Below are 14,634 nucleotides of genomic sequence, written 5' to 3' on the forward strand. Positions count from 1 at the left end.
CTATTTTAAGGAGTGCTTTGAGTGAGTGCATTTTCAGATTTAGACTTCTTGTGTTGAGCAGCATGACCCTCAGATTGCATTTGTTTGTAGCTGTTATGGTGGTAATTTGGTCTTTGGAATACCACCTAAAAAAGGCACTATAGGGGTGGCAAGAGCCTTGGCCAGTATCTGGAAGCCCAGGAGTGACAGATGCAGGCCAGATGTTTTTATATGGAGCTTTTGTTCACGGGTCTCCACTGAAAATGGACTTCCTGCCCAGCTGGACACTTACCTGGTAATCAAATGTAAAATAAAATAAATGAATAAATACATAAAGGTATTTATATCAAAGAAGGTAATGAAGAGTTTAAGTTATACAACCAGAGAGATAGCAGCTGCATTTTCCTAGAGTATCAAAATGTGCTTTTTTTTTAAAGGGCAGTCATGGTGGTGCAGCGGTTAGCGTTGTCACCTCACAACAAGCGGTTCTCTGGTTCGATCCTCAGCTGGGGTGCCTTCTGTGCAGAGTCTGCATGTCCTACCTGTGGTTGCATGGGTTTTCTCTGTGTGGTCCAGGTTCCTCCCAAAGACATGCTGTAGGTGGATTGGACACTCTAAATTGGCCCTAGGTGTGCATGTGTGTGCCATCTGTGGAAGGTTGGGTGCCAGGCTGGCAATGCGACACTGTAAAACTCCACTGCCAATCATGAGTGGACGGGTGATCCGCTGTGGCGACCCCTAACTGGAAAAAGCCAAAAGAAGAAGAAGAAGATCAAAATGTGCTTTTATTTGTGAAAAGGAAAATGGGGTGTACGATGAATGATATTTAAGAAAAGCAGTGGTGCAGCAGTAGCATTGTCGCCTCTCAGCAAGATGTTCTCCAGTTCGATTTTCAGCTGGGGTGCCTTCTGTGTGGAGTCTGCATGTCCTCCCTGTATTCGTGTGGGTTTCCTCCAGGTGCTCCGGTTTCCTCCCACATTACAAAGACATGCATCTGGAGCATTTCTCCCCGGGCCTCCACTGAAAATTGGCTTCGTTCCAAGTCGGATTTTCCCAGTTAACAAATGTTAAATAAAAAAATAAAAAGAAAAAGAAGGGAAAGATTGCCACCGTTTAGGACCAAGAACTGAGAAAGCATGATCTGTGCAGCTAAGCCAAGTTTAGGGGGTTGGATGAGAAGACATGAGTGGTTAAGATGTCCAAGGATGTATACGGGTGCATCTCTGCATAGTCCAGAAGCTATTAGAGGGAAGGTATCATTTTTTATATGTTTAAATATATGTAAATAATGTAATTTATCCATTGCTTTATACCTTCAAGGTCAGCATGTTGTTTCACAAGTAGCTAGTTAGCTTTTTCAATTGTTTTGCAGTGGTTTTCATTTCTTGGGGAGAGAGTGACAAATCTGCAAATGGCATTTGAAATGAGCTGAATAGTGAATATATTTATTTTAGAAGCTGCAGAAAAAAAGTGGGAGACAACATTCTAGCTGAATCAATAAGATACCTATGACATTTCTACACTGTCTGGATAAAAAGGGGAGATCGTATTAATCCAGAATAGGAGAGAGTTTTTTTGTGCGTGTGTTGTTCAGATGGAGTTGGAAATTTAGGAAGAGGTCCAACCAGCCCCTGAGGTATTTGAATGAAGTGGCATTTTCAATATAAGGTGTTCAGATTTACATGGACACCTAGCCACAAAAGAACTGTTGGTGCTGCTGCTACTGCTGCTGCAACTTGTCATGAGACCCTTCTTCTTTCCCCTACCCAGATAAATGATTATGTAAAGGAGAGATCTTCTAGAGCCAAGGATGAGTCAAAGGTGTGAAAATACACTAAAAGACATAAATATTTTCACTGTAGTTATTCTCCTAATCAGAGACAAGTTTAATTTCTTTCATGACTGTATCTAACCAAACACTTTCATCCAGATCTGTCCCAATTTGAGATTTGTCATAGTTAGTGGGATAGTATGCAAAAAGATATCTAAAATATTCATAATTAGACCTCAAACCATGTAAAGGGACAATTAGTATCTTGGTTCTTAAGGGTCTTTGCTGAGGGGTATGCTGGAAACAATTCCATTTAGGAGTTGTCAGCCCACAACACTAAGATGCCAGCAAACTCTTAACAGATCTTAACAACAGCCAGAGTATCTTTCTCAGGGTTATTTGTAAGGATTAAATATTCATTAGCAAAGAAACCCATCTGTACCTCTTCCCCAAATAGGGACCACTCAGAAACTCTATGTGCAGCTGAAGGACCATGCTTAGAGGATCAATTACTGTGAGAAATGCACCAGCAAGAGAAGGTTCTCCTATCTAGTTCCTGCAAAGGTGAGATAGAGTGACATTTGTTAAAACTCTTCCTAAATGTGGATCATATAAAGACTGAACTGGCTTTATGAATTCCTCTGGGAAGGACATCTCCTCTAAAATACCTCTGAAAAAAGCTAATAATCAAATCAAACACCTGCTTTAAATTTAACAACACCTATTCTTCTGGTTCGGGTACATGTTATAATCCTTGCATATGTTCATAGGTTAGTACTAAGCTAACTGCCCTTGCGAGCCATTTTAAGCTTAGCCAATTATCCCTTGTGAGACTCAAACCCTGCACCTTGTGTTTGTAAGGCAAACACCTTAACCATTAGGCCATCCTCCCAAAGTGCAGCATTGATCAGCACTGCTATTCTCAGGGTCAGACTGAGCTTGAGTGGGAAGAAATAAGTTGGATAGGAATGCCTTCAGCCTATTTGCTAGTATCTTGCTGTATAAGTTGGCATTAATGAGACAACTGGGGTGAGAATCTGTAACCAAGGAAATATCCTTCTCTGTTTTTGGAATGACTGCTATGATCAAGGTACAAGATAAACTACTAATTTGCATATTCTTCTTAAAGTGCTGGAATACTTGGCCATCCCTAGGGTGATTTGGCCAACTATTGTCACACAGACCAAAGTGCTGAACTCATTGTCCCCTGAAGCCTTACGTCTAGGAGAATTTTTATATCTCAGGTTGAGAAAGTGGAGCAGCCAGTGTCACCACATGACTTTCTGACAATTAAAGCAACTGTCCTTTTTTTTCAGAAAATGTTCCATCTGTTCACATGCCAAATTGTCATCATTAGGGGTTTTGAGCATAGAGATTTGTGAAAGTATTGACATTCTTTCCTAATGCCTTCATTGAAGATGGTTACTCCCTTCCAGTCTTTTGCCTTTACTCCTGCAATAAGCATTTGCTTGCACCATTCTTTCATTCTGTATCTCAAAACCTTACTCACCTTCTTGCCTTTTGTCCAAGATCATATGGCTTTGCATTTCAGATAGAGCTGTGACCTCTCCAGTCTAGCTATTATAAGGGCCTTATAGGTCTTCTTATGCATTCTGAAGGTCTTCTGATGTTTAAATTTCAGTGCTCTGCATGCCTGCCTTGCCCTCCCACATCAGAATCCAGTGTTGCTATCTCATTGTCCTACTTCTTTAATAAACCAGCTACAAACCACAGTTAGCTCCATCTTGAATCACTCACACTGGAGAGGAGCTGGGAGGTTACCTACAGGGTTAACATTCACATAGGATATATTCTCCTATATTTTGGAATTAATCACAGGGTCCTTCAATACCAAAGGATCCGTCTACCATGGTCTAGCGTGCCTTATGGTTCCAGTTAACATAAGCTGCTTAGTTATTGCCTTGTGGTCTGTGAGAAGAGTATGTGTTATATAAGCTGCAGTTGCATTTGCTACCAGACCATTAGATATCAAGAAATAATTGAACTTGTTTGCAGACTCTCCATTAGGTGTGACAAAGATGAATTCTGATTCAGCTGGTTGTCCTATCCTTCTTCTGTCCACCAGCAGTTGTAGGGAATCCTCCATTTGGGATTTAATAAGATTTCTGCATTTAGGATCATAATATCACAGACTGAGTCTAAAATTGCATTAAAATCACAGGCTATATTACGGTTAAGCACTCCAGTGATAAGATTTCCTTAAATAAACAATGAAATTTCTGGGCAGTCACTGCCAGTCCCATGAACTTTGCTTAACAAATTTTGACCTACTTGGGTTGGAACCACTCCAGCCACCCAACTTCCTTCCATATTGGAGATTTTTCTTGAGAAAAACATTCCACAGCATACTCAATAGAATGGGACCCCTCCGAAACAAGAGAATAAAAACAAATCATGCAATCTGGCTTTGTAGAGAAACCAAAAAAAACTTATGAATACCAGAGACAGAACATGGAAAAATGGCAGAAAAGTAAAAACCTCATCCATCTCCAGCTATTCAAACAGCTCCACAATCGAGTAAAGTGTCTAGTTATTAAAGACAAAAAACAATACTACCTTCATCTCCAAAATGACTGCAACCACAACCCAAAACCCAAAAAGCTTCTGGAACTCAGTCTCTACTCTGCTAAACCCAGGCACCAAAAGCAACTCCTGCCCAACCCTGACAAAACCCAAATGAATTAGCTTCCCTCTTCAATTCCTACTTTATAGACACTATATCCAAACTCGCTTCCACCTTTCCAAAAACTACTCATAACAGCAACCCTATAACAACACACCACTCCTCAGCAAACCCTTCTCCCCCGACTTTCTCTTTCTTTCCTTTTCCTACTTCCACTATTACTAAACTCTTGCTAAAACTCAAACCTGGTAGCACTGCCCCAGACCTACAGATTTCAGCCAGATCCATCAGCTACCCCATAAGTATTCTCATAAACAGATCTATCCAAGAATCCAATGTACCATTTATCTGGAAGAAAGCCTACATCATACCCTTACACAAAGGCGGCAATAATTCAGAAATCTCACATTTCTGCCCCATAGCCATACTATCCCCTATCTCCAAAATAATGAAGAAATGTATTCAAATTCAACCTATGAATTATCTACTCCAAAACCAACTACTTTTCCCCTCTCAGCATGGCTTTCATCTTAGTCACAGCACTATAACTGCTCTCCTATCCTTCTTAGACACTAGTAAACACAATCATAGTGATGGTAAACGTGTCTCTGTTCTTTTCCTTGATCTCTCTAAGGCTTTTGACACTATCTCCCATTCTCTCCTTCCTTTGAAGCTCTCACACCTAGGCTTGTCTACTCCCATCCTTAACTGGTTTACCAGTTACCTTACAGACAAACAACAGTCCACCAAATGGTTACACTCCCTCTCACCTTTTCTCACTACTTCCACTGGAGTTCTTCAAGGGTACATTTTAGGACCCCTTCTGTTCAGTATTTTCATTAACGACTTTCACTCTGTTCTCACTCACAGATCTATAGTTCGGTATGCAGATGCCACAACTATTATCTGCTCCAGAACCTCTGAAACCAACCTTCTGACCACCACCCAAAATACTTTCTCCATTACCGAAACCTGGATGGAAAATAACCACCTCGGCCTTAACCCAAATAAAACCAAACTCCTGCTCTTTGTGTCCAAAAAAAATAACACTATTAATAAATCAGAATTTATCATTTATTCTGCTAACAAGACTGCCTTAGAGGTAGTTTCCCATACCAAGTTACTTGGCATTACCATAGATGACAGCTTAACATTTGACCAACACATCCACAATAAGATCAGAAAAACTCACTAAAAACTTGGTACCCTGTACCGACATAAACACTTTCTAAACTACTCTACTAGAAAAACACTTGGCCTAACTTTTCTCCTGCCTTTTCTCCTCTATGCAGCCCCCATTCTAACAAACATCCAATCCTCATTAAAAACTAAAATGGATAGCTGCTATCACAAAATTGCTAAGTTTGTGACTAGCGCAAAATATTCTTTCCATCACTGCCACTCATTACGATCCCTGAAAAACTTTCACAACACCTCACATACATACAACTATCTACAGCACACAAACTAATCTATAAACCCCTTGAATGCCCAGCGCTAGCTTCCCTTCTGAGTCTTTATCAACCAAACCGAGCTCTAAGATCTGAAAATCATTCTTATCCAAGTAAAGAGACCATAACTTCCTGCAGGCCAATACCTCTACTCTTTCACTGTAGCTAAACTCTGGAATGCCCTTCCACCTCTTCTCTGGATGATTAACAGTGCCCCCTGTTCAAAAAAATCACTTCAGCAACATCACTCTTCTCAACGACTCTGCCATGCACCATCCCCAATTCCTCTACAACCTGATTTCCTGGTTCAACCCTCCGATACCCATACTCTTCATCACTCTTCCTAATTAAGTGTCAACCTCGAAAAGCACAGTGTACCTCATCTTGCTTCACATGGTATAAGAAAATTTTGTGTTGTTATCCCTACCCAGCCTTTGAATATTCTATAGTTAACCACATAGTCTATTGTGTCTAATATGTACAACAAAAATGTGTATGTGTAAGCTATTTGTCTTTTGTTAAACTCTGCATATACTGAATACCTTGCTATGTATCAAAGTTTACTTTCCTAACTTACAGCCATAGAATTATTCAATGTTCCTTCTGATTCTCCTGTTGTTACTCCTGTAAATTGTTATATGCTGAAAACAACTCTTCAACAAATTTTATCATGTATATTGTTTTGGAGCTTTTCTCCCCAGGCCTCCACTGAAAATGGGCTCACACCAGCCTAGTGGACTTTCCTGGTTAACAAAAGCAAGTAAATAATAAATAAGTAAAATAAGAAGATACCGGCCTAATAAGTTTCTACTGTTATTAAAACCCTGATATTAGATCTGAGATTAGGACTCCACAAGAGTTTGCCATCCCAAAATGCCTACAGCTGACAGGAGTGTTTCTTAACCAGCTTGCACTCTTGACAGAAGATTACTTTAGCCTTAATGTGTGGAAACTATTGTTTAAATGCCTTCTCCTTAAATAAACCCCGAGCATTTACAGAACATAAATTGACCAATGCAACCAAATGATCACACTAAATGATTACTAACAATTCTGTTACTCAGAGAAAGTTAAAAAGTCTTCTGAGCTGCATAAGTGCCAGGTGCGTTTACTATGGCATCAGCTTCAGAAGACCCTGCAATTGTCCAGTAATAAAATATGGTAGTCTGACCTGCAAAATATATTGCCAGTAAGAAAGAATCCCTGTAGCACACAAGATTCAAACTGAAAAATGAGCTCAGTATGAATTGTGCCCTGTCTGAATCTATCACACCTCAACTCTTAACTAGCATGTTTCCTTTGTGTGACTGAAACCTTGTGCTGATATATGTGCTTTTTTCAGTTTCTGTATTATGTTGGGATCATTGTGACACAGTAACTTGCTGATTTTCTGACTCTTCCACTTCTCCCTGTACCCCCATATCCAACCATTTCCACAGTCTCACTAAGTAGAGAGAGCCAGTTCATGGTAAATACATCATTAGGGAAAAGTTGCTTTGTGGAGGATTTCCCTGATAGAAGGGGTGTGCTGAGTTCTGGCATCACCATAGTATCTGCTGTCTTAGGACTGTACAGATGGGCAGCTCTAGGTTTAGCCGGCACTGTTGCAAATTTCCCTGGGCCTGTAATTAATTTGGAATGGTCTATAGACTTTGGAGGTGTTGCAGCAGACATTTTATCTTTCTCAAATATGATATGATTCATTATATACTACAACACCCCATCATGCTTTCCTTTAAGAATTGCATTATTTTTTCTGGTTATCAAAGGTCTGAGCTCTACTCTTCAAGTGGATAGCCTGAGTAGCCACATACTGGAGCCATGTTGAGGTGCTGGGCTTATAGCAGAGTGAACAGGCCATAGCAAAAATTCTCCTTGTCTTTAACATGCCATGGACATAGTCCTGCAACCGGATTGCCTGGTTCACTCACATAAGAAATTGTTTATCTTCTATGACTATCCTTAACAGTCTCATTTTATGCAATTATTTTAGCAGCCAAATAATAATAATAATAATAATAATAATAATAATAATAATCTGCTTAGGGAGATCATTGCCTCCTTGTGGTGGTCTTAAAATTTGGTGGGTTCTTTCTATAACAATAGGATATTTTAGGACTTATGGAAAGAGAGTCCATTAGAATTTTGATAGGCTGACCTTCTAAGTCCCTTTCTTTAATCCAACCAGATGAGGACTGCTCCTGCAGCTGCAATCTTATAAGTCCCTGAACTTGTCAATTAACCTTTTTATTTGGTTCTCATGCTCCACAGTAGCTGGTGCACTCTTTTGGTTTCTATAAGCCTCTATTCTCAGAGCAGTTTCGAAGAAAGCTGCTTTGGGAGTGCATGACGCAAAGGTAGCTTTTAGGTTAGCATTTTCTCTTTTAATTTCAGTATCATTCACTAAGTTTTGGCCAACAAGACCTGCCAGCTTGTCCAGTTTACTACTATGTCCATACAAAATGAGACAAACATTGCTTCTCTTGCCTCCATTCTCTCTTTATCATTGCAGACTCTGTCAGCAGACAAAGAAAGATTTTAGTTATAATTACAAAACTATTTGGAAGGACTTGATTGAACATCTAACATGCACAGACAAAATAGGTACAATTGCAGGTGTTTTCTGTGAAGGAAAATAACTAGCTGTTTGTTGTTGTTTGCTCATTATTCTGCCTTTGCAGGACTATGTGATTTGTGTGAAGCAACTTGCAATACTTTAATGTATGGCTACTCTTTATGTGAAACAATGGTGAGATATAGTACATGGTCATCATTTTACGTTTGAATTACACAAAGACATGGATACAACTACTTGGTGGGTTGTTTCTGGATGAAAGTAACATATTTGCTTGTCATCTCTCAAATAACTAAAATAAATAATATGGCATAAAATCCAAAGAGGACATCCACACATTTAGAGCTTCTGAGGTCCTGGCAGCCCCATATCCCAAAGCTATATAAGTAGATTTTGGCATACCGTATGTAGTCATCTCTGCCCTGAGCCCCCCTAATCAAAAACTGACCCTGCACAGAAGGCTACTGTAACTTGTGTTGTGGGTTGGGTATGGTGTCATTATTTCTTTAATTTTCCCCTCAAACCTCATACATATGTACAGGTTAATATATCTTTTGCAGGCTGGGGACAGTGTGGTTAGTTCTTTAACTTTTCCCACAGACTTCAGAAGTGTGCAAAGAAGGTCCCTATAGCTTGTTTAGAAGCAATGTACTGTCCAGGAGTAATAGTTGGAAACATCACTGTAATCATTTATTTTTCACTTTCCTTACAATCAACCATCAACTGCATAAACAGGTGGCTATCTCGTGGGGAAAGTAAGAAGCATGCTGTTTATAAATGTCTGAAAGCAACAGGTTGAAATGTTTTGTTCTATTTATTTATTTTTTTTCATCCAAATCTGACATCAGAGGAGTACACAGATGGTGGTTGTCTTTTTTTTTTGGGGGGGGGGGGTGATGAGGCATGCTGTGTACACAAATTATATCAGCAACTTGAAATACATTGTTGTGGTCATTTATGTCTAAATTCCCATTGTAGTCTAACACCAAGATAGGGGCTAAACAAAAGGTGACTATTTTTTGAGGGAGATAGGGGTGGAAGTACTTTTTCCTGATAGGATTTATCTTTCTTCCTTACAATATAAAAGACAAGACTGAATTTATTTCCTTACTCTTGACTCTTGTTCAGACCATCAATGAATCAAAAGGTTGGAAAAGAAACCTCAAAAAGTTCACCTTAGAGCATCTGTAGCCACATGGCTACTGGGTGCCTAGCAACCCTCATATCCCCACAGCTTAATTAAGTTACTACAATGTAGTCTTGGTCAGTTGGGCTGTATTGAAAGAATGCAGAATAAAGCAAAGTTGAAAAGTAAGACCAAATGTCTTTCCTTAATCATTATTTCATTCATGACACAATTGGATGAAAATATTGTTTAAAAAAAAAACTCTAACATGCATCTAGACATCTGGTTTAATAGAGGTATTCCCCACACAGTTATCAGAGTGCAGTTTTACCTTATTAGGGTGTGTTGAATGAATGAATGCAGGGGAAAAATGAAGATTAAGACAAACTGTGAGAAAAGAAATAAAAAATTATCTGGATGGTATGGGTAGGTGAAGATGGGGAGGACTGGGAACACTGGATGTTGTGTGTGGGGCAGGGGCACCATGGAGCCCTTTTGCTAGGGTGCCAGTTCACGTAAGGCATGATAAAAATGCATAAAATCATTGGCTTTGGCCTGTTAATCCTGAACCATTTAAAAACTCTATACTGGATAAATACAGTATGAATTGTTGCCCCTAAACTAGTTAAACACTCCATACTGTATTTATCCACTTATATGGCTGAGATAAACAGCCTTGTTTAATACTGATCTAAATGAAGCTGTCAGACAGCTGCCTCAGATGGGCTTTATGAAACGCCTACAAATTGTCGGAGGATGGATCAGATATCATGTGAAATTTAATTTCACATAGCTAGAGCATGTTTGGTAAATGCATTTTTTGCATTTGACAGATTATAGGGGAATATAGCTAAAACAGTGTGAGATTCTAAAGTGTAGAAAGTTCTTAAGCGGGAGACAGTGGCAGTCATAGATTAGCTTATGTTAAACTTCCGAAATTGAAACTTTGTCCTTCCCTTAATTGTGAGCCAACTGCATTTGGCAATTTTATGACAATGGTGCTTATCATAAAGGGTTTAATAAATAAACCTGAGAATTTTGTTTTCTGATGTCTTTATTTTGGTATGGCTGTGGGGTGATTAAGGACAGACAGTATCCAATTATGAATGATTCTAAGATTATTGCTTTCTGAAGTATGGTTTTGTTTTTGGTAAGATTGTTGGCCGGTTACAGGGAGACAGAATTTCAGCTTATGCAGGATTCTCAATTAGGTAGTTGCCCTTCACTGTCTTTCTAGTACAGGTGAAGAAATGTGCTTCTGTAAGGAACTTTGATTGCAACAGGTTTTGAGGATACTGTGTTATCAGAAGATGAACAATTGCTAGTGCTGTAAAGAAGGAACCTCTTTCAGAAAAAAAAACAAAAGACTTACAGATATCTATGGAAAATTATTTTTTGTGCCTGTGGGTGTTGCTGATAATTTTGGGCACAATCAAGGCTAGTAAAATCAGTCGATCAATCAATCATTCGTTCAATCCACATTCCCTGTAGACTCGAAAAAGAATGCCAGCTCTACCCGACATAAAGGATTTACACAGAAAACTATGGTGCTGCATGCTGGACAAACAGAGTATACTTATGGCCCATGCACTGCTCAGTTTGAACCTACTCTATGAGCAAGTTCAACCCCTAAGATAGAAAACAGAACAGACAACGTGAATATAGAGACTTCCTCACATTATCTGCAGCGGACCAATCTTGTTAAGCTGATTTAACATTTATTGTTGAACTTTCCTACTTCTCATATTATTACTAAATCTAAATTCATGTTATTATTGTGTGTAAATGATTTAATTTTGGGAATCTTTTCTGTAACACATGCAGTTGTACCCTCAAAGCTAAATATGATTTTGTTTTTCATCCTTATTCATTTTTTTGTTAATATTATATTACTTTGCATGTCGCTTTAGAATTAATAAAAACTTATTGCATAGGTCAAATTCACAACAATGCACTCACTAGATACTACAGTATATTTTGGTATGCATGTGAAATCTTTATTCATAGCCGTGCAGTTTTATTGACATATCTTCATCTCTATGTTATTTTGTATGTGGCAATATGTATTATATTTTATTTTCTTCATTGCTATTTAATTTTTGTCTTCAGTTTCCTAATATTGCTACTTAAATAGTGGAACTTTTCTTCACAGAGCTTCCGAGTTGGACATTGCTGGTTAATATGTTTAATAAACAAGTAAATAACTTGTGACATTGATGTCAAAACACCACAGCATGGCAGGAGAATAATAATCGCTCTTTTCATAGGGCCACTTTGCTGACCAGCTGTTAAGGTCAAAACATATCTATTGTATTTCACAATACTCCCCCTGTGCAGTAGGTAATTGTGATAAATTGTAAGCAGTAAAATAAAGCTTCCGGGGAGGCCAGAGCAGGAAAATGTCCAAAAGATCAAAGCTCAGAAGGTAAAATAGTGTTAAATGCAAAGTACTAGAGGAAGCTCATCGTCTGGAATTACAAGTCAAGTAATAACACTTAATGAATTTGTGAACCAATGACTAGGTGGCATTGGTACAAATGTCCACATAAGGGACATTTTAGAATTAAACACTGTAAGCAGCCTGTGAATTCCCCACACTGGGCCAGTAATGAAGGAGCCTAAATCCTCACCACTGACACTGGAGAGAGATGTTCACTTCGAATACAAATGGATACAATCAGTATTTCCAGATGCAGACCTCTCTGCATTAAGCACAATTTCCCTTAAGAGGACACAGGGCACACACTCAGCCCGGGGTCTGGGTGTTTCTATTTGTGTCTCCCCAGGTCCCCAATAAGGCTCTCCACTGGCACTGTGAAACCAGTGTTTCATGTTCCTGCCTCAAGTAGCTGACACACACACTCTTTGAGATTTAGTTTTCACACACACACACACACACACACACACACACACACACACACACACACACACACACACACACACACACACACACACACACACAAATCTGGGTGAGGCTGGCACAGATTACCCACTCTACCAACTTTGGCCAGACTAGATTCACCGCCACCAGTCAGTTACTATAAGGCTCTAAAATGGGTATACAATTATGCTGAGTGAAGTTAATATTAATACAAATCATAATGGTGACAAAACAGCAAGGCTTTCAGGAGTGGCCATAGTTATTACCAAATAAATATGTGCAAACACTCTCAAAAGTTAAATATTTTCTAAAAAGGGCCTGCCACAATGAAAAGTTTAGAATAAATAATAAAAGAACATAAAAATACTAAATATCTATTCACAGTAAATACCAGAGTTTCTGTTACAGGGAATATTAAAAATAATACTCGACAGAAAGTTTTACACAGTTGTAGAAAAAAACAATACTTCCAATCTCACTATATTTTCCTGACTAATCTAAAAGAATTACTGTTCCTAGTCAAGTTACTTATTACTGCAAGACAAGATGACGTGGGTGAGTGGTTCTTGTTGTCAGATCTAAGGCAGAATCCAGAATGCTGAGAGGAAACTCCTACTAATATATAAGTATTATTTCTGGCTTACAGAATGACATCACACACACACATATGGTCATCTGACTCTATTTCCCATGCTATCACCTACGTATTTGTTACTATACACACAGATAAAGCTTTGCTCAAATCTCCTGGAAGTCATTAAACAATTTCACTCTTCCTACAGGAACTACCAACTATTCTCTAGCATAGACATTGCATCTCTGGCTCCATTCAAAACTGTGGGATAACATCTTTATGGCTTAAGCAACAAACCAATGAAGTACGAAACAGTAGCTTCAAGTGATTGACAGTCCTTATACATTTGTACATTAACCTTTGATATTTTGTTTCAAAATGTGCAGTAGTAGAGCTGGCATAGTATAATACAATATATTACACTAACAATGAATGTTTTATATAAGCATTAATTTGTTGAATGTTTTAAATATAACACTGTTGTATAAGTTTGTTTTTACATGCACTTTATAGTTGTATTAATACACTGTGACTTGCAGTGACGTGGTTAACGTACTTACATCATTTTTAGGTTTAAATGTTTGGTGCCTTCCATCTTTATGGCTTAACCCATAAAGTAATTAAATTTCACAAATATTTTGCAATGTCAGGTGGATTAAGATTAACCTCTTCACTTCCAGCATATGCTGTTACAAGGTATACATTTAATTCAGTTAACAATAATACACGTACATTTCTTTTCCTTCCAGCAGGGGATACTGTTGGTTCATTTTAACACAAGCAAACCTCAAAAATATATTTTCAGCAGAAGCATCTGTAAAAATCAGGTTGATATACAAACGGCATATAATTATTTACAAAATTCCAGAAAGCTGTGCTGGCATCTGTTACAAATCCACTGCCCTATTTCTCCTGGCATGGCTGGCAGTACCGCCTATCATCACACCTCTCCCCCCTTTGATGACTTAAGCTAGTTTTTCAAGTGCCCCTTGAGGAAACGTTGCTTAAGAGGAATGAGCCTGTCTGGGAATACATTACCCCATACCCTGTCTTGCGATCCCATCTGCCTTGTCATATCATATGCCTGCAACCCTAGGCTCCACCATAGTAACTTGGGATTTTGCTGGCTGACTCCCTGTAGCCATAAATCTCTCACAGACTTACTACTGCAAATACTTAGCACCAAGGTCTCCCTATCATCGCAAGGTTTCATTATGTTAACATGGTACAGTTTGTGCCCCTGTCTCCTGCCTAGCAGTTCTACCATGTAGTTAACATCAGTAACCTTCCTTTCCACTTTGAAGGGTCCCTCTGAAGATGCTTACAGCTTATTATGCCTGACAGGAATAAGAACCCTAACCTGCTGCTCCACATCTTACTCTCTGGCTTGAGCATTCCTGTCATACCAGACCTTTTTCTGCTGTTGAGCTCCTGCCACATTCTCCTGGGCCAAGCCCATGAGCTCCCTGACCCTTGTCCTGAGGTTTAGGACATGTGCCACAACAGACTCCTTGTGGGAGTCACACTCACCCTCTCACTCATCACAAATCAAATCTAAAGGTCCCCTCACCCTATGCCCATACAGCAGCTCAAATATTGAAACACCTATGGATTCCTGGGGTACCTTTCTGTA

Source organism: Protopterus annectens, chromosome 5.part1 (genome assembly GCF_019279795.1).
Source record: "Protopterus annectens isolate FY-2018-M chromosome 5.part1, PAN1.0, whole genome shotgun sequence".
Lineage (NCBI taxonomy): Eukaryota > Metazoa > Chordata > Ceratodontiformes > Protopteridae > Protopterus > Protopterus annectens.